We start from the raw sequence: 18,276 nt of genomic DNA, 5'->3' as shown, positions 1-18,276 counted from the left end.
TTTGGGGGGACATTTTAAGGGTTAATTGTGCCTATTTGGGCTCTGTGGCCCATTTAACATTGATTCCTATGGCCAAATCGCGGGCATTGAGGCATTTTCCATGAAAATCGCGCTCAATCAGCCTTTTTAACATTGTTCCCTAAGGGAAAATCGCGGTCATCGCGGGTAGCAGATTTTTATGTACCCGCGATTTACCCGCGATGGCCGCGATGCCCACGATGACCGCGATTTTTACCCCCATCTAGGTAAAGAGTACCATTTTTTTTACACATTCGCCAGCAGGGAGCCGCTTATTAAATATTCATATATTCACTTCACACTGGTCCCGGCTTATTACGAGTGGGACCAGTGAAGTGGCTCCCTACCCCTGTCCCCTACCCCTGTCCCCTGCCAGTGTCCCCGGGAGCCCTCCCCCACAAATTTTGGGGCAGGCAGGGAGGCTTACATCTCCCTGCCTGCCTCTGGCTCCCTGCGCATTCGCCGCAGGGGTTAAAATTCGCCATCAGGGGCAGCGAGCCCCTGCGGCATTGAATAGGGTGACAGAGAGGGCTGGCAGCGAATGCTGCAGCCCTCCGGAACTCTGCGAATGTGCAGCGAATCCTAAATAGGATTCGCTGCACATGGATAATACTGGCCTAAGCCTATATAACTATTTGTTTCAAATACACCGTGTACTGCAAATTACTTCTCTGCACCGCTCTCCATGGTATTCTCTCTAAATCAGTCTCATCCCTCACTCCCCGTGAAACTCAGCCCTTAATACACATTCTGCCTCAATTATCCACTCCCCTCTTATTAACACTCATGAGCGTTTACTTATCTCCATAGTTGCTCACCTGACCCTCTCCATGAGGGAGAAAAAGCTCTGTTCCTGGACTTCCCTGGTAATGCCACCACAGGTGATGGCAATCATACATTACCAGGGAAGTCCAAGAAGAGCATTTTCTCCCTCATGGAGAGGGTCAGGTAGGCAAGTATGCTTATTTCTACATTGACAATAACATCCACAACTTGTCACCATAAACAACATTCACAAACCACCTTCAGCTACACCTAGCTGGCGACATTTCACTTAATCCAGGCCACAACTGCTTGCCCCGCTCACCTCATAAGCATCAAATATCTCCCTTCAACTGCCCCAAGCCTGCAGAAATAGTAATTATATTAATTTTCAAGAACTCCCTGATGGCTGGCCCCCCAGGAGTCTCCAACCACACAACTGATGACGCTCTCCTGACTTACCTTAGGGACTTGGATCTTCCAAAGATTTCGGAAGATGAGGCAAACCACCTAGATAGGCCTTTCACTCAAGAGGAGCTGAGTGAGGCGATTAGGCTCACGCCATCAGGGAAAAGCCCAGGGCCGGATGGCCTTCTGATCTCATATTACAAAACCTTTAGTGAGTCTTTGTCGCCTATTATGCTCCAAGCCTTTAACGCCATAACCGACAAAACTCCTTTCTCGGCCCAGTCACTAGAAGCCTATATCACTGTTATCCCTAAAGAAGATAAAGATCCCTCCCTTTGCCCCAGCTATAGACCCATCTCCCTTCTAAATGTAGATTTAAAATTATATGCCAAATTAATCTCCAACAGACTGAAGCTACTACTGCCAGATCTAATTCATACTGACCAGGTGGGGTTTGTGTTGGGTCGGGAAGCCCGTGACAACACCACCAAGATGTTAAACTTAATCCATCAGTCAACCCAGACCCCCGCTCATACAATGCTATTATCTACCGACGCTGAGAAGGCGTTCGACCGAGTAAATTGGAAATTTATGAGAAGCCTACTAGAACACATAGGTTTAAAGCCCATCTCCCTACATAGGATATTGGCACTCTACAGCAATCCCACTGCTAGAGTTAAGGTCAATGGAAGCCTTTCAGATCCAATTATTTTCTCGAATGGAACACGTCAAGGCTGCCCGCTGTCCCCCTTGATTTTTGTTTTATGCATGGAGGCCCTAGCAAGATCCATACGCGCAAACCCTAACATTACAGGCTTGCGGATAGCTGACACAGAATATAAGTTAGCATTATTTGCGGACGACCTATTAGCAATTATTACCAACCCAAAGATCTCCCTGCCAAATCTTATGAAGGAGTTCAAAGTCTTTGGAGACCTATCCTACTTTAAAATCAATTATAATAAATCGATCGCTCTCAATCTCACCATCCCCTCAGACACGCACACCCAGCTACAACAGACATTCCCCTTTAGATGGCACCCCACATACATCAAGTATCTAGGGGTTCTCCTCCCGAAACACCTTACATCAATATGCTCTCTAAACTTTACTCCGCCAATAACTAAACTCCGACAAGAACTTTCCTCATGGTCCTCCAAAGGCATATCATGGCTAGGGAGGATCAATGTAATTAAAATGAATGTTTTACCCCGCATCCTTTACCTGCTACAGGCATTGCCGGTTCATATCCCTAGGGGCTGGTTTGTAGAACTCCACCGGATGATCAGAAACTTTGTGTGGAGTGGTAGGTCTCCCCGATTTAGACATGACTACTTATATAGAAGGAAGCATCTAGGAGGCTTTCAGCTCCCCCCATTTTGAAACCTATTATGATGCCATTATGCTAAGTAGAATTTACGAATGGGCCAATCCAAAAACAACAAAACAATGGGTGACCATAGAAATCTCATTCAATAAAACCCCCCTGGAGATTGTGCCATGGCTACCTCACCTACCCAATATTTTGCACCCGACCATAGGCCCTACCCTTGGGTTATGGAAACGAATCAGAAGTAAAAAATACATCTCATCAGCATACTCCCCTATGACACCACTATTTGATAATCCGAAATTCGTACCAGGAGACTCCAAAATGGCTTTCAAGTCATGGGTTGAGGCGGGTATCTTAAAAATAGGTCAACTATATAATTCTTCAGGTGTGTTGCCATTCCCAGAGATTCAATCCAAATGGTCACTCTCCAACAAGGAAATTTGGAGATACCTTCAAGTTAAACATTTCCTTCAGTCTAAGGAAATGAAAGCGGCTGGCTCTAGAGATTTAACACCCTTCGAGCAACTAGTCTCCTCACAGAGCATGTCAACACATCTTACATCACACATATACAAATATTTAATTGAAAACAAATTCTCCACTTTACCTAAATTTACCACAAACTGGGAAAGTGACTTAAATCTGACACTCAGTGAGTCACAGTGGAAATCCATTTTTGAGAAATCATGGAGCAGCTCCACTAACATACTTACTCTAGAAACCCACTTCAAAGTTATCTCTCGTTGGTATCGCTGCCCATCCATGCTTTCCAAAATGTTTCCGGGAGTCTCTGCAAATTGCTGGAGATGCGGCTCTGATATTGGCTCTCCAACACACATTTGGTGGACATGTCCGACACTACGGCCTTTCTGGAACAATGTGATTTCGACCACAAGAGAAATACTTGGCCCAGAGATCCCAGACACCCCGGAATTTTGGCTACTAAACTTACACCCCTCCCCACTACCAAAATACAAAAAGTCCGTACTGAAATACTTTAATAGTGCTGCAAAAGCAGTCATACCAGTCCATTGGAAATCTACCTCCCCACCATCCCTTTTAAATTGGTTCCAAAGAATAGAGCTTTATAGAACAATGGATGACATCATAATGTCCTCCCCTGACAAATTCCAAACATATTCCATAATTTGGCTCCCTTGGCTAGAATTCTGTGAAACAGACAAATACAAAAGTATTATCAACAAATCTCAACCCCCGTCCTGAGCCCAAGCACACTGGAAACCCCCCCCCCCCCCCAAAAAAAAAACAGCGCAATCACCTCTAGCGGATCCTGTTCGTTCCCACACCTGACCTATCCCTCCCCCCTTCCCTTCTCTTTCTTTCTTTCTTTCTTCCCCCCCTCTCTTCACTTCACAACATATTGCTGAGATATATTTTCTGTTAAACCTGCTCACAACAAGTTTATTCTTAAAACGTTCACTGCTAACTATACTCAAATGTAACGTTATCTCCTATATCACATCTTTGTTTCATATCTGATTACAATACTTTTTCTTATGTGACGAATGAGACTGTATAATATTGAGCTTTTCAAAATGTAAAGAAAATGTTTCTACTGTATTTGTGTAACTTCTCATGTGCAATCTAACTCAAATAAAAATTAACATGCAAAAAAAAAAAAAAATTTTTTCAAGAACTCTCTGCAACAACAGCTTGCACCTATTTCTGCATTCACTACTCCTGAGATGGCGGTACCACACCTGACCCTAACTCTTAAAACAGCCCTTGATTAAGTGGCTTCAGTTACCCACCACACTCCACGTAGGCCCAGACACCAACCGTGGCACTCTTAAGTTAACAAGACACCAAAAAATCTCACGGAATTTGAACGTAAGTGGTATAAATCTCACAGTCCAATGAAATTCCTCGCTTATAAGACTGTACCAGAGCTATAGTTATGCCCTAGAAACTGCCAAACAAACATATTTCCAAACTCATTTCTGCTCAAGCTTCTAACCGAAAATGTATTTTTAATCCATTTATATCACCCTCCCTCACCCAAGCCACCAGCTACTATCCATGCACAAGATCTTGCTTCCTACTTCAGGGAACATTGATGAATTGGAAAACTCCGACTCAGTCAGTGATCTGCTCAATTCCCCACCTGAACACTCTGACACATGAACATCATTTGATCCCACAAATGAAGATGAAGTATCTGCACCTTTCTCTTTCTCCCACTCTACTACCTTCCTCTTGACCCTATACTTTCACAAATAAGTAAATCTCTGTCTCCTGTGCTCATCCCAACCTTAACCAAAACCTTTAACCTCTCTTTCTCTACTGGTATCTTTCCTTCATTGTTCAAACATGCAGTTAATACTCCGATTCTGAGAAAAAAAACACAATTTTGACCCAAGCTCTCTCAAACTACTGTCCCATCTCTCAGCTTCCATGCACCTTTAACTATTTGAAAGACTTCTACACTCGACTCACACATTTTCTTAACTTTTATTTTCCCAACACTGCACAGAGACAGCACTGACTAAAGCTGTGAATGATGTGGTTACTATTAAGTCTAAAGGCCACTACTCGCTGTTTATTCTTCTAAATCTTTCTGCTGCTTTTGACACTGTTGACCATACACTTCTCATACAAAAACTACAATCCCTAGGTCTTAAAGACACAGCCCTTTATTGGCTCTCATCCTACCTATCTAACTGCTCCTTCAGTGTTCGTTCTCTGATTCCACCTCCTCTTTGCTACCTCTATCAGTTGGAGTACCTCAGAGTTCAATCTTAGGCCCTCTACTTTTTTCAATCTATACCTCATCTCTTGGCAAACTAATAGGCTCTTTTGGATTTCAGTATTATCTATATGCGGATGATACGCAACTCTACCTATCCTCCCTGGATCTGTCTCTATCTGTATTAGGCAGTGTCTCTGAATGCCTTTCTGCTGTTTCATCCTGGATGATCACCTCAAACTGAATATTTCAGAATGAAGTATATTTCCACCAATAAATAGTAGTTACTAACCAGATATCTCTATTGCTGTTGAGAATATGACAATCACGCCTACCACTCAAGCTCGCTGCCTAGGTGTCATTCTTGATTCTGAACTTTCCTTTTTCCCCACTTTCAATCTCTCAAAATCATGATACATGCACCTAACAGACATATTCAAAATTCGCCCTTACCTTACACAAGACACTGCTAAAACTTTAATCCATGCTCTCACGCATTGATTATTACAATGGTCTCCTTATTGGCTTTCCCCAATGCAGACTCTCACCACTACAATCTATCATGAATCAAGTCTTTGATACCCCTTTCACATCGCACTTTTAAAACGGTATATTGCCGTTTTTTTTCCATTTTAAAACGTTTAGGGCTGCAATGTGAAAGTGCTAGAGTTGATTTACCGGTTAAAGTTAACCGGTATTTCAACACGGTTAAAAAGCAGAGTCCTACACGTTTTAAAGCCGTTTTTTTGGCAGTTTGAACAGCTCTATTTCAATGGCTTGAAACGTGTCCCTTGGGGGTTAAACGGGTTGAATGTTTGAATGGTATTAAATGATTTTTAAAACAGTTTTCACCTGCAACGTGAAAGGTCTCAAGGCTCAGACCCGTTTTAAAGTCCCATTTAAGAATACCGTGTCATTACCCATTTCTGCAATGTGAAAGCAGTATAAATCTACAACCGCTTCCCTGAAAACACACCTCTTCAGGCAAGCTTATTAAATTCCAGAACCAGCCACTTAATTTCATGGGAAATGGTCAGTAGGTCAACCACTGAAGGTCGAAATGGGTTAGGTCAACAGTGACATTAAGTTGACACAAGCATCAGGTCGACATGGGGTTTTTCACTTTATTTTGAGCCGACAAGTAAGTATGTTTAATTTATATAGTGCATTTTCTGCAACAGGACTCAAGTGCCGGCAAGTGGTATTTCATGCCCTACTACTGTAGGTTGTGGTGGGATTATAAAATAGTGCCTGAAGCATGGCGGGCACAGCAACCCATGCAAGGGGGCGCGGTGCATTTTTTGTTTGTGTCCATGTCAACTGAGTCAACATTCGGTACAAAAAAATTGAAAACCCCCATGTCGACCTTTTGACTGTTGACCTTGCTTGTTTCGATCTAATGTCCCTGTCGACCTTCAGTCAAGTCAAACTTTATGCATGTCGACCTAATGTCTGTCTATCCAATGATCCATGCCCACTTTCATATACTGTTCCTATCCAATCACATCCCCATTATACAGGCTACACATATCCTCTGTCTTTTTCACATTTTCTATCCACCTGACCCCTGGCCAAACTGTTGGGTCACTGTATACAGCACATCAGGAACCTTTGCATTCTGGTGGACTTTATGCAATAAATGATAGATTGTATGTTTGTGAGCAAAGCTCTCATACCTTTGACTCTCTGTAAATACCCAGTTTGTTGTATCACTGTCTCCTATTGTAAAGCGCAACAGAATATGCTGTGCTATATAAGAAACTTAATAAATAAAAATAATAAAATATCCAGGGCTCTGGTGTTAAGTGCCTAGGTTCTGTAGATCTTGTTTATGATCAACAAATAAGTTAGAAGTGATTGAGAGTTGTGTAACATGTTTAACCCTGATATCAGTTTTCTACTTTATCATATTAACAAAAAACCATTCTGGTAGATCAAGGTATCTTTAGGGGACCACCGATGTGTGTAATCTGGAGACAAATACCAAGTGTGATGAGCTGGTATCCAGAGATTCGTACCGTACTCACTGTATATACAGGAGCTTGACACATATAAAGGTATCTTTCACTGACACAATAACCGTATATCCAGGTGAAGTATTTCAAAGGCCAAGGTGGGTGCCTACCATACTCACTGTAGGAGTGGATGCAATACACACGTAGCGGTTTCTTTGTGAATAAGGACAGGTCCCCCTATTCTCATCACCTCGTGGCAGAGGCGTGTATGCGAAAAGAGGAAGAGGACCAGTCTCAGTAAAAGAACATTTAATAAAAGTACCAGCTGAAATGTGGCTTATGGCCAATAACCACAAACAGGAGTTAAAATAGAACAATGCATAAAAAAAGGAATGAATATAAAAGAACTCACTCTTCTGCCAACATGTTTCGGCGGTCGCAGCTGCCGAAACATGTTGGCAGAAGAGTGAGTTCTTTTATATTCATTCCTTTTTTTATGCATTGTTCTATTTTAACTCCTGTTTGTGGTTATTGGCCATAAGCCACATTTCAGCTGGTACTTTTATTAAATGTTCTTTTACTGAGGCTGGTCCTCTTCCTCTTTTCGCATACACGCCTCTGCCACGAGGTGATGAGAATAGGGGGACCTGTCCTTATTCACAAAGAAACCGCTACGTGTGTATTGCATCCACTCCTACAGTGAGTATGGTAGGCACCCACCTTGGCCTTTGAAATACTTCACCTGGATATACGGTTATTGTGTCAGTGAAAGATACCTTTATATGTGTCAAGCTCCTGTATATACAGTGAGTACGGTACGAATCTCTGGATACCAGCTCATCACACTTGATATTTGTCTCCAGATTACACACACCGGTGGTCCCCTAAAGATACCTTGATACACGTGTTCACACACCTCTACCTGTGAGTCTGGGTACGGATCCCCCCTTATATGGGTGTTTCACTCTTAACACTCCCATTGTGTTTTTTATTCTAACACAAGTTTTCATTCATTTTGTTTCTCCACTGCATGAGACAACATCATCCTGTGGACTATACAATATTCAGCGCCACCAGACCTTCTTTTTTCCTGAAGCATCTACCAGCGGGACTACTACAGTGGGTCTCCCTTTTGGTCCAGTGGCAGCAAGGATACAATAGCGCCCTGGGACTTTTCACAACCCCCCCTTTTTTCTGGTAGATCGTAGGTTCTCAAACTCTGTCATTATAGCACTAAACCGTTCATGTTGCAGGTCTCTGCACAGAATCATATATAGTTGTGGACAGTGGCGTAACTACCGAGGGTGCAGGGGGTGCAGTTGCTATGGGGTCCGAGCTGCTTCTAGGGCCCGCTGCTCCCCCTGCACCCAGTCACGCTCTGGGATCTTAAGTTCTGCTGCGGCAGAGCAGCGGTAGCGCACAGACAGGACACAGTAACCCCCCTGTCTAAAGCTCCGTCTCCACTCTACGCGATGCTTTCAGACAGTTATATTCCGGTCACAGATATGACTCTGAAGCCCCGCCCAAATTCCGATCTGGTCCGCGTCCACAGCTGAGTTCCCATTGTCTCCTAGATCTCTGCCACTGGGCTTTTCTAAGCCCCGCCCCCAGGCTGTTCTAAGCCCCGCCCCCTGGATCGTCCATAGCTTGCTATTTAGAAGACAAGTTGAATCCTCAACCATTCCTGAACTTTGACTGATATAAATAAGCAATGGAAGAGTTTTAGCTGCTGTAATTTGCTGCTATGGTGACTGGTCAAGGATCCAGTATCTATAGAGGTATGTGCAGCAATTGTTATAATTTATTGGAACAAATGGCAGTACAGTAGACATTACCATGCAGGACATAATATGGCACCTTACACATCTTGCACAGTAACGCCCACTCTGTGGGATGGAATGTGGCACAGTGGGAGTTACTGTGCAAGGCATAATGTGGTGCAGTAGACATAATTGTAGAGGGTGTAATATGACGCAGTGGAAATTGCTTATTAGGGTGTAATGTGGGTTAGTGGGCTCAACTGGCTCAGTAGGCAGTACTGTGCTGGGTGTAAAGTGGGGCAATGGGGCTGGGCAATACTGTATGGAGCGGAATGTGGCACAATAGGAGTTACTGTGCAAGCTGGAATGTTGCACATTGGGCATTTCTGTGTGAGGCGACAGTGGGTTGTAATTTAGTGCTATCGGCATTACTACATGGAGTGTAATGTGTTGCAATGGGCATTACTATGTGGGACATGTGACGCAATGGGCATTACTGTGTGGCGCATAATGTGGTCTTGTAACCCTGCTAAAGAATAGTGCATTTAATTAATCAAAGTATCAGGTAAAGTAATTACAATACTGCAAATGCTGCCTTTATTCTTATTGCTATTTACACTGCCATCCACTGTCAGGCTGCTCCAACTCTCTGCAGTTCTGATCAGCTCAAAAGCAAACCTCCAACCACCCCCCTCCCCCCCCCTCATTGCTCTCTCAGGTAACGGGGGCCCTCTCAAAATCTTGCTATGGGGCCCACAAAGGTCTTGTTATGCCCCTGGTTGTGGATTTTATACAATGTCAGTGTAGTCATTGTTGTAGATATGCCTGCCTTCTATCAAATGTCTTTCAGATTACATTGCCGGGTCACCTGGGATTTTATAGACTGCTCAAGCCCAAATTGGGTGCTTATGTATCCAATAAATTAATGTAGGTTACTAAGCAGTTATTCTACCGTGTTTATTACAGTGATGTCTAAGCAGAAATGTAAGGGGTATTCAATCCCGGCAGATATTTCCAATCCTTGGAAAGATCTGCAGTTTTCATGTTGAATAGATCAAATTCGCTTTCAATTTGTTAAATTTTTTTTATTCAACTTTCAAAAAACATTCTGGAGGTTGGAAAAGACGTGGTTTGGTGAATCCACGTCTTCTGTGGAAACAGCTGCTAATTCGTAAAATGCTGATTCTGCTCTTCAAAGAGCCGAATCTGCAACGGTGAATTACGGCTGGGATTGAATAGGTCCTGGCCAATATTTCCAAGTATTGGAAATATCATCCAGCATTGAACATATCTAGAAGCTGTATGTTTTTTTGCTGACTGTTGTAAGTATATTGCTGGTAATCAGGATGTGGTTTTCAGTGATGTGTACATAAAGCTACACCAATGCTTAGTTTGGAAACAAATGTCTTCATCCATTGCATAAGCTCCTAAATCTGTCTAGATGTCTAAAGTAGTAGTCTAAAGCAGTGTACACAGTGTGATTTGGTAATGTGATTTTTAATTAGTCAAAATTGCCTAGAAGATTAGCCAGAATCGCACAATGTGTATGTTGGGGACGATAGCACCACGTGGCATTGCTATAGCCTGGCCTAATAGTCAAACTAGCCTTGCCACCACAGTGTATTTGGCTGGGGATGGCGAGATGTAGTTTGAGGGAGAAGAAAGATTTGCACAGTGGATGCACAGCAAAAGATGTGGGGCAAAATGTGATAGGGTGCGTTTTTTTTGCTTGCAAAAATCGCATCAAATCACACCTTTAAAAATCAAATTTTCTGCTGCGAATTTGCATTTGTAATGAGATGTGAATTCGCGGCAAAAAAGTGCGATATGGTGCGATTTCGGGCTCTTTTTAGTCATGAAAATGTGCACATTTTAAAACATGCGACAAAAAAATAAAACAGAAAAAAAACGGCGTGCGGTACCCCCTCCTGAGCATAACCAGCCCCGGATAAAATCACAGGAACAAACAAGTTGGGGTTCCCTGGATTTTATAAAACCAGCACCAGGCTCAAGGGCTGGTCCTGGTTCCCAACATACGGGGGACAAAATGACTAGGGGTCCGCCGTATTTCAAGAACCAGCACCGGGCCCAACCAGCCAGCAGGGTAATGCCACAGCCGGGGGGAGACTTTTTATACAAGTCCCCCCGGCCAAAGCATTCACCCCCTGACCGGTCAGCATAGGCAGGGGTCCTGGGGGAGTGGGGACCCCCCCAAAGAAGGGGTCCTCCCCCTTCCAGAGCTTACCTGCCCATGCTGAAGCCTGGGGCTGTCCTCGATGCCCCTGGGCGGTGGGCATCGAGCTGATAAATGGTGTAAAAAAATAGATTTAAAACTATTCTCTTATACCGTGGAAATATGAGTCCCAGCAAGCCTCCCCCGCATGCTGGGACTTGGAGAACCACAAGTCCCAGCATGCGGGGCATTAAAGGGCCCGCTGGCACTTGTAGTTCCACAGTAAAATAAATAGTTAAATAAACACACTGACACCCAGTAAAAATAAAACTTTAATACATACAAAGCCCACACATAATGATACTTACCTATCTTGAGCCCATCGGTAGGTCCCTGGGTCCGGTCCGGTCTGGGGGCTTGGTTCCAGGGCTCCAGGGCTGAAGAGTCCGGGGTCCTGGATCCGATGAAATCCATGGTGGACCTGTGGAAGGAAATCCTACTCACCCAGGTACTCTGGAGAAGATCCCAACATCTCCGCCGTCTCCGCCGCCGGTACACGCTTGGAATGAGAGGCGCAGAGATGTTTCATCTTCCACGCCTCTCATCCAAATGATTCTATTGGCCGCCTAGCAGCCAATCAGGAGCCAAGAAAGTAGCCTCCTGATTGGCCGCTAGGCGGCCAATAGAATCATTTGGATGAGAGGCGCGGAAGATGAAACATCTCTGTGCCTTTCATTCCAAGCGTGTACTGGCGGCGGAGATGGAGAAGATGTCGGGATCTTCTCCAGAGGACCTGGGTGAGTATGATTTCCTTCCACAGGTCCACCATGGATTTCTTCGGATCCAGGACCCCGGACTCTTCAGCCCTGGAGCCCCTGTCCAGCCCCAGAACCAAGGCCCCGGACCCCTGAACCAAGGCACTGGACCATGGAGCCCCGGACCCTGGAGCATTGGCCTCTAAAGGCCTGGACCCAGGAGCACCAGACCCTGGACCCAGGGACCTACCGACGGGCTCAAGATAGGTAAGTATCAGTATGTGTGGGCTTTGTATGTATTAAAGTTTTATTTTTACTGGGTGTCAGTGTGTTTATTTAACAATTTCTTTTACTGTGGAACTACAAGTGCCAGCGGGCCCTTTAATGCCCCGCATGCTGGGACTTGTGGTTCACCAAGTCCCAGCATGCGGGGGAGGCTTGCTGGGACTCATAGTTCCACGGTATAAGAGAATAGTTTTTAATCTATTTTTTTACACCATTTATCAGCTCGATGACCACTGCCCAGGGGCATCGAGGACAGCCCCGGGCTTCAACATGGGCAGGTAAGTTCTGGAGGGGGGGACCCCTTCTTTGGGGGGTCCCCACTCCCCCACGACCCCTGCCCATGCTGACCGGTCAGGGGATGAATGCTTTGACTTGTATAAAAAGTCTCCCCCCGGCTGTGGCATTACCCTGCTGGCTGGTTGGGCCCGGTGCTGGTTCTTGAAATACGGGGGACCCCTACTCATTTTGTCCCCCGTATTTTGGGAACCAGGAGCGGCCCTTGAGCCTGGTGCTGGTTTTATAAAATCCACAGAACCCCGACTTGGTTGTTCCTGTGATTTTATGAAACCAGGACCAGCTCTTTCAGCCCGGGGCTGGTTATGCTCAGGAGGGGGGACCCCACGCATTTTTTTTTCCATTTTTTATTTTTAACCCTTTTTTTGGACAGAACCATGCACAGATCACAATAATCTGTGCATGGTTCTGTCAAATTCGCCAGCCAGAACCTGGTCTAATTTTTTTGCGCTTTTTGGTAACCTTTACCAAAAATCGCACCCTATTACATGTGCGAGTTAGATGCTTTCCAATGGGAAATCATCTGGATGCGAATTGAAGTGTGACTAAAAATCGCCACTTCAAAAAGTGTGATTTTTTGCCGCGAATCGCACCCTATAAAATATGCAATTTTCGGGAAATGCCCATAAAGGGCTGTTTTTGCGAGCAAAAAAACGGCCAAAAAATTTTTTGCCACCCATTACATTTCGCCCATGGTGTGTACACACTTGTACAATGTGCATGAGATTTTGACTATATAGTCAAAATCTCATCTGGATCTCATGCAGGTCGCACAGGTTTTAACCCTTCCCGATGCGCGCTCCCGTATTGCAGCCAGAAAGTCTTGGCTGCATTGACTATATAGTGCAGATCTGCACTATATAGTCTATGTACTATGGGGAGTCGCATCATTGTAGTCTCCCCCCCCCCCCCCCTCTGGCTATAGAGACCAGCTGGAGGGTGGGTGCTATGTACAGCACCAGGTTTGTCTCGAGCCCTGCGGGAGTTAACATAGCTGGCAGAGGGGCTGCACAGCAGGCCAGCATCCCGGGGGTTAATACAGCATAGGGGGAGGTAAACTCTTCCCAGCTCAGGCCACAACTCCTCTGGAATTCCAGCCCTGTTCTGCTCCACCTGCACCCTTCTCCCACACAGACACACTGGACAGTCTTTGTTCAGTCTGCAGCAGGTGGGAATGCTGGGTCCGTTCTCCTTATTCATTTATGTATTAAAAGTTTCTTATATAGCGCACACATATTCTGCAGCGCTTTACAGAGTATAGTTGAACATTCACATCTATACACTATATATTCCCTACACCATGTACACACACACACACACACACAGATATTCTAGGGTTCATTTTGTTGTGAGCCAATTAGCCTACCAGAGTACCCAGAGAAAACCCACGCAAATACGGGGAGAATATAAAAACTCTGCACAGTTAGAGCCATGGTGGGAATCGAACCCATGACCTCAGTGCTGTGAGGCAGTAATGCTAACCCATTTTGTCTATACCTTTCACAAGACACTGAATAAACTCTAATCCATTCACTCATTATATCATGCATTGACTATTGCAAAGCCTCCTTACCGGTCTTAAGAAAGAAAAGACTCACCGCTACAATCCATTTTGAATGCAGCTCCGAAGCTGATCTTCCTGGCTAGATGCTCATCGTTCTGATCCACTCTGTCAGTCCCTCCATTAGTTTTACCACATTCAATATAAAATACTTCTACTTACATTACAAAGCTATTACTCTGACTACACCGACTTATATCTCTCCGCTTATCTTAAAATATATCCCTACCTGACCCCTGCGCAAGTTCGGCATCTCTCATCCACACTCATTACTCGCACCCACTTACACTTAATCCCACTTGCAGGATTTTTGTCGGGCAGAACCAATTTTCTGGAATGCCCTTCCACGCACATTAAGATTCTCCTCTAGCCTCCAAAATTTCAAGCATTCCCTAAAAACTCACCTCTTCAGGCAAGCTTATCATATTCAGGACCCCACACAACCTCCAGTAGCATTTATATCTCATTGCATCCCATCAGGACCGTCTCGTAATTTGATAGGACTGCCATGCTATGGAATTCTATCCTTATGTATCCCTCCTATTATCCCTATTGTTTGTAAGCTTGCGAGCAGGGGCCTCCTACCTCTATGTCGGTTTGTTTCTACCCAGTTTGTTTAATCACTGTTGTTTCCAATTGCAAAGTGCAATGGAATATGCTGCGCTATATAAGAAACTATAAATAAATAAGGTACTCTTTACCTAGAAGGGCGCCAGCGATTGGAATCGCGGGCGTCGGGGGTAAAAATCGCGGTCATCGCGGGTAAATCGCGGGTACATAAAAATCTGCGGTACTTGTTTCCTAGCACGGCCACAACGATTTAGATCGTTGTGGTCGTAAGATAAAAAATCGGATCGATCGCATCGCATGCGATTTGGTCGCATGCGATGCGACCGATCCGATCGACCGATTTTTCACCCGATTTTTTTTTTATTTTCACCTGATTATTTTCAATTGCCCCCCCAAATGTTACTAAGTGGGCTAGACCCCACGATAGACGTCAACCCAAAGCGTGGCGAGCGCAGCGAGCCCGCGAGGGGCGGCGGTGCGCGTCCTCCGACCTTTTCATTCCCCTACTATCCACTAGGGCGTGGAGTGAGAATAGAATAGTGTGGCGAGCGCAGCGAGCCACCGAGCCCGAAGCGTGGCGAGCGCAGCGAGCCCCGCGAGGGGACGCGTATAACTTCACAGGTATACGCGTCCCCTCGCGGGGCTCGCTGCGCTCGCCACGCTTCGGGCTCGGTGGCTCGCTGCGCTCGCCACACTATTCTATTCTCACTCCACGCCCTAGTGGATAGTAGGGGAATGAAAAGGTCGGAGGACGCGCACCGCCGCCCCTCGCGGGCTCGCTGCGCTCGCCACGCTTCGGGTTGACGTCTATCGTGGGGTCATGGCGGGCACATAAAAAATGTGAAATGGGTCATATTGGCCCATTTCACCTTTTTTATCATTTTTCCCTATGTGAGATGGACTTAATCAAGTCCATCTCATCTTGTGCCATTATAATGGCACAAGACCGACAAGATCCTCCCGATTTCAATGTTAAAAGATTTTTTAACATTGAAGTCTATGGAAAAATCGGGTCAATCGGTCGGTCGCATCGCGGCCGATTTTAATTGGTCGCGACCGACCGATTGACCCGATTTCTGTCAATCAAATGGAAAAAATTGTAAAAAATCGGCCACATCGTGAGGATCGTGTCCCTTAATTAAGAGCCACGATCACTCACGATTGTGGCCGTTCTAGGAAACAAGTACCAAATCTGCTGCCCGCGATGACCGCGATTTTCCCATAGGGAACAATGTTAAAAAGGCTGATTGACCGCGATTTTCATGTAAAATGCCTCAATGCCCGCGATTTGGCCATAGGAATCAATGTTAAATGGGCTACAGAGCCCAAATAGGCACAATTAACCCTTAAATGTCCCCCCAAATTTTTAACGCCACCCCACGATCCACGCCAACCCGAAGCGTGGCGAGCGCAGCGAGCCCGCGAGGGGCGTCGGTACACGTCCTCCGACCTTTTCATGCCCTACTATCCACGTCGGCGTGGAGTTGAGAATAGAATAGTGTGGCGAGCGCAGCGAGCCACCGAGCCCGAAGCGTGGCGAGCGCAGCGAGCCCCGTGAGGGGACGCGGATACCTTCACAGGTAAACGCGGCCCCTCGCGGGCTTCACAGGTGTCCACGTCGCCACGGACACCTGTGAAGCCCGCGAGGGGACGTGTATAACTGTGAAGGTATCCGCGGCCCCTCGCGGGGCTCGCTGCGCTCGCCACGCTTCGGGCTCGGTGGCTCGCTGCGCTCGCCACACTATTCTATTCTCAACTCCACGCCGACGTGGATAGTAGGGCATGAAAAGGTCGGAGGACGCGTACCGCTGCCCCTCGCGGGCTCGCTGCGCTCGCCACGCTTCGGGTTGGCGTGGATCGTGGGGTGCCGTTAAAAATTTGGGGGGACATTTAAGGGTTAATTGTGCCTATTTGGGCTCTGTAGCCCATTTAACATTGTTTCCTATGCCCACATCGGGTCCATTGAGGCATTTAACAGTAAAATCGCGTCGGTCGGGCCATTTAACATTGATTCCTATGGGAAATCGGGTGCATCGCGTCGCGGGCATCGCGGGTACATTTATGGCCGGCCGCGACGCGACCGACGCGATTTCCATGTTTAACATGGGTTTCAATGGGAAATCGCGGGCATCGCGTCGGTCGCGTCGCGGCCAGACATAAATGTACCCGCGATCACCACGACGGGCGCCCTTCTAGGTAAAGAGTACCATAAATAAATATTATACCATTCGTACTGCCCCTCCTTGCACTTCTCTTCCCAGTATCCGGTTGTACAGAGTGCTAATCCTACCAGCCACTGTGGTCTGTGAAGTTGATACGGTGCTCCATCGTGTGACCTAATAAATATTATGGAACTGAGGTTAGTAGACAATGCTCGGATGCTTGCATGCACAGGAAGACCTGTCCTACAATGCCACAACAGTGTCATATATAGATTGTAAGCTTGCGAGCAGGACCCTCCTACCTTTTGACTGTCTATAAATACCCTGTTTGTTGTATTACTGTCTCCTTTGTAAAGCGCAACTGAATATGCTACTCTATATAAACTGTTAATAAATAAATAAAATACATAAATCCCTAAGGAGACAAGCTGGAGATGCAAGAGGTGTCCACAATACCTAAATGGGCAGAGTGCCATCTTCCGGCAATATCTGCAGTGTTCATCCCTGCCATTCTAAAATTGGAAAGCAGACTTTCTCAGTTGTCAGGATGTTCATGCCAGGGAATGGGCCTTACACTCAGAAGTTTTTGAACTCTTGGTAAATGGGTTGAGTCTGACAGATGTAGACCTTATGGCATCTTGTCACAATTGTAATTCCCAGAATTTGGAGCTAGCTACAAGGATCCACAGACAGCATTTGTAGATGCTTTGTTACTATGATAGTCTTACCATTTCCCATACATATTCCCTCTGATAAAAGAACAGAAAATAAGCAGCGCTAAAACTTTACCAGATTGGTTAATCTATCACAAAGAATTTTTATTAACTGAATATACAAAAAATTTACTAAATAGCCAGCACAAATAAACATTGATAAAATTGATAAAATTAAACCATTTTCATGGAAGTGCCTTGGGTGTCCTTATTTAGAAGCCCATAATTGATGGTATAGGTCCCCAAGTGGTTTATGCAGAGGGAGGACAATTAGGAGTGGCCCAAGATGGCACAAATTAACCACCTCTTACAGTAGTTCTTTTTTTGGAAAAGAAAGTCCTCAACCTCTTTGTGGGTGCACAGATGGTAGCATGTGTCTCCAGATGGTCTTTCGGAAGGAGGAAAAGGATGCAGGTGTTGGCCAGGAGTGACCCAGGGTGGCACAAATAACCAACTCCTACCGCAGTTCTTTTTGCAGGAACAAGGAATCCTCAACTTCCGATGGAGTAACCCATATGTTTGTTTTGTATCCAAATTAGAGATAAAACCAAATGGGGGTAGATCAGCAATCCAGGAACACCAGGTTGGGGGAGATAGCAAGGTCCTCCTTACGCATTTCACTACACCTGGTAGCTTTATCAAAGGATAGTCATTGCATTGACATGGCTGGCTTTATATAACCTATGGGTCATGTGACCAATACAATCAGATTTGATCAATTTTATCATTATGCTGGCTATTTAGTCAATTTTTTGTATATTCATTTAATAAAAAATCTTTGTGATAGATTAACCAATCTGGTAAAGTTTTAGCGCTGCTT

Source organism: Crinia signifera, chromosome 3 (genome assembly GCF_055691185.1).
Source record: "Crinia signifera chromosome 3, ASM5569118v1, whole genome shotgun sequence".
Lineage (NCBI taxonomy): Eukaryota > Metazoa > Chordata > Amphibia > Anura > Myobatrachidae > Crinia > Crinia signifera.
Note: the sequence above shows the minus strand (reverse complement) of the source record.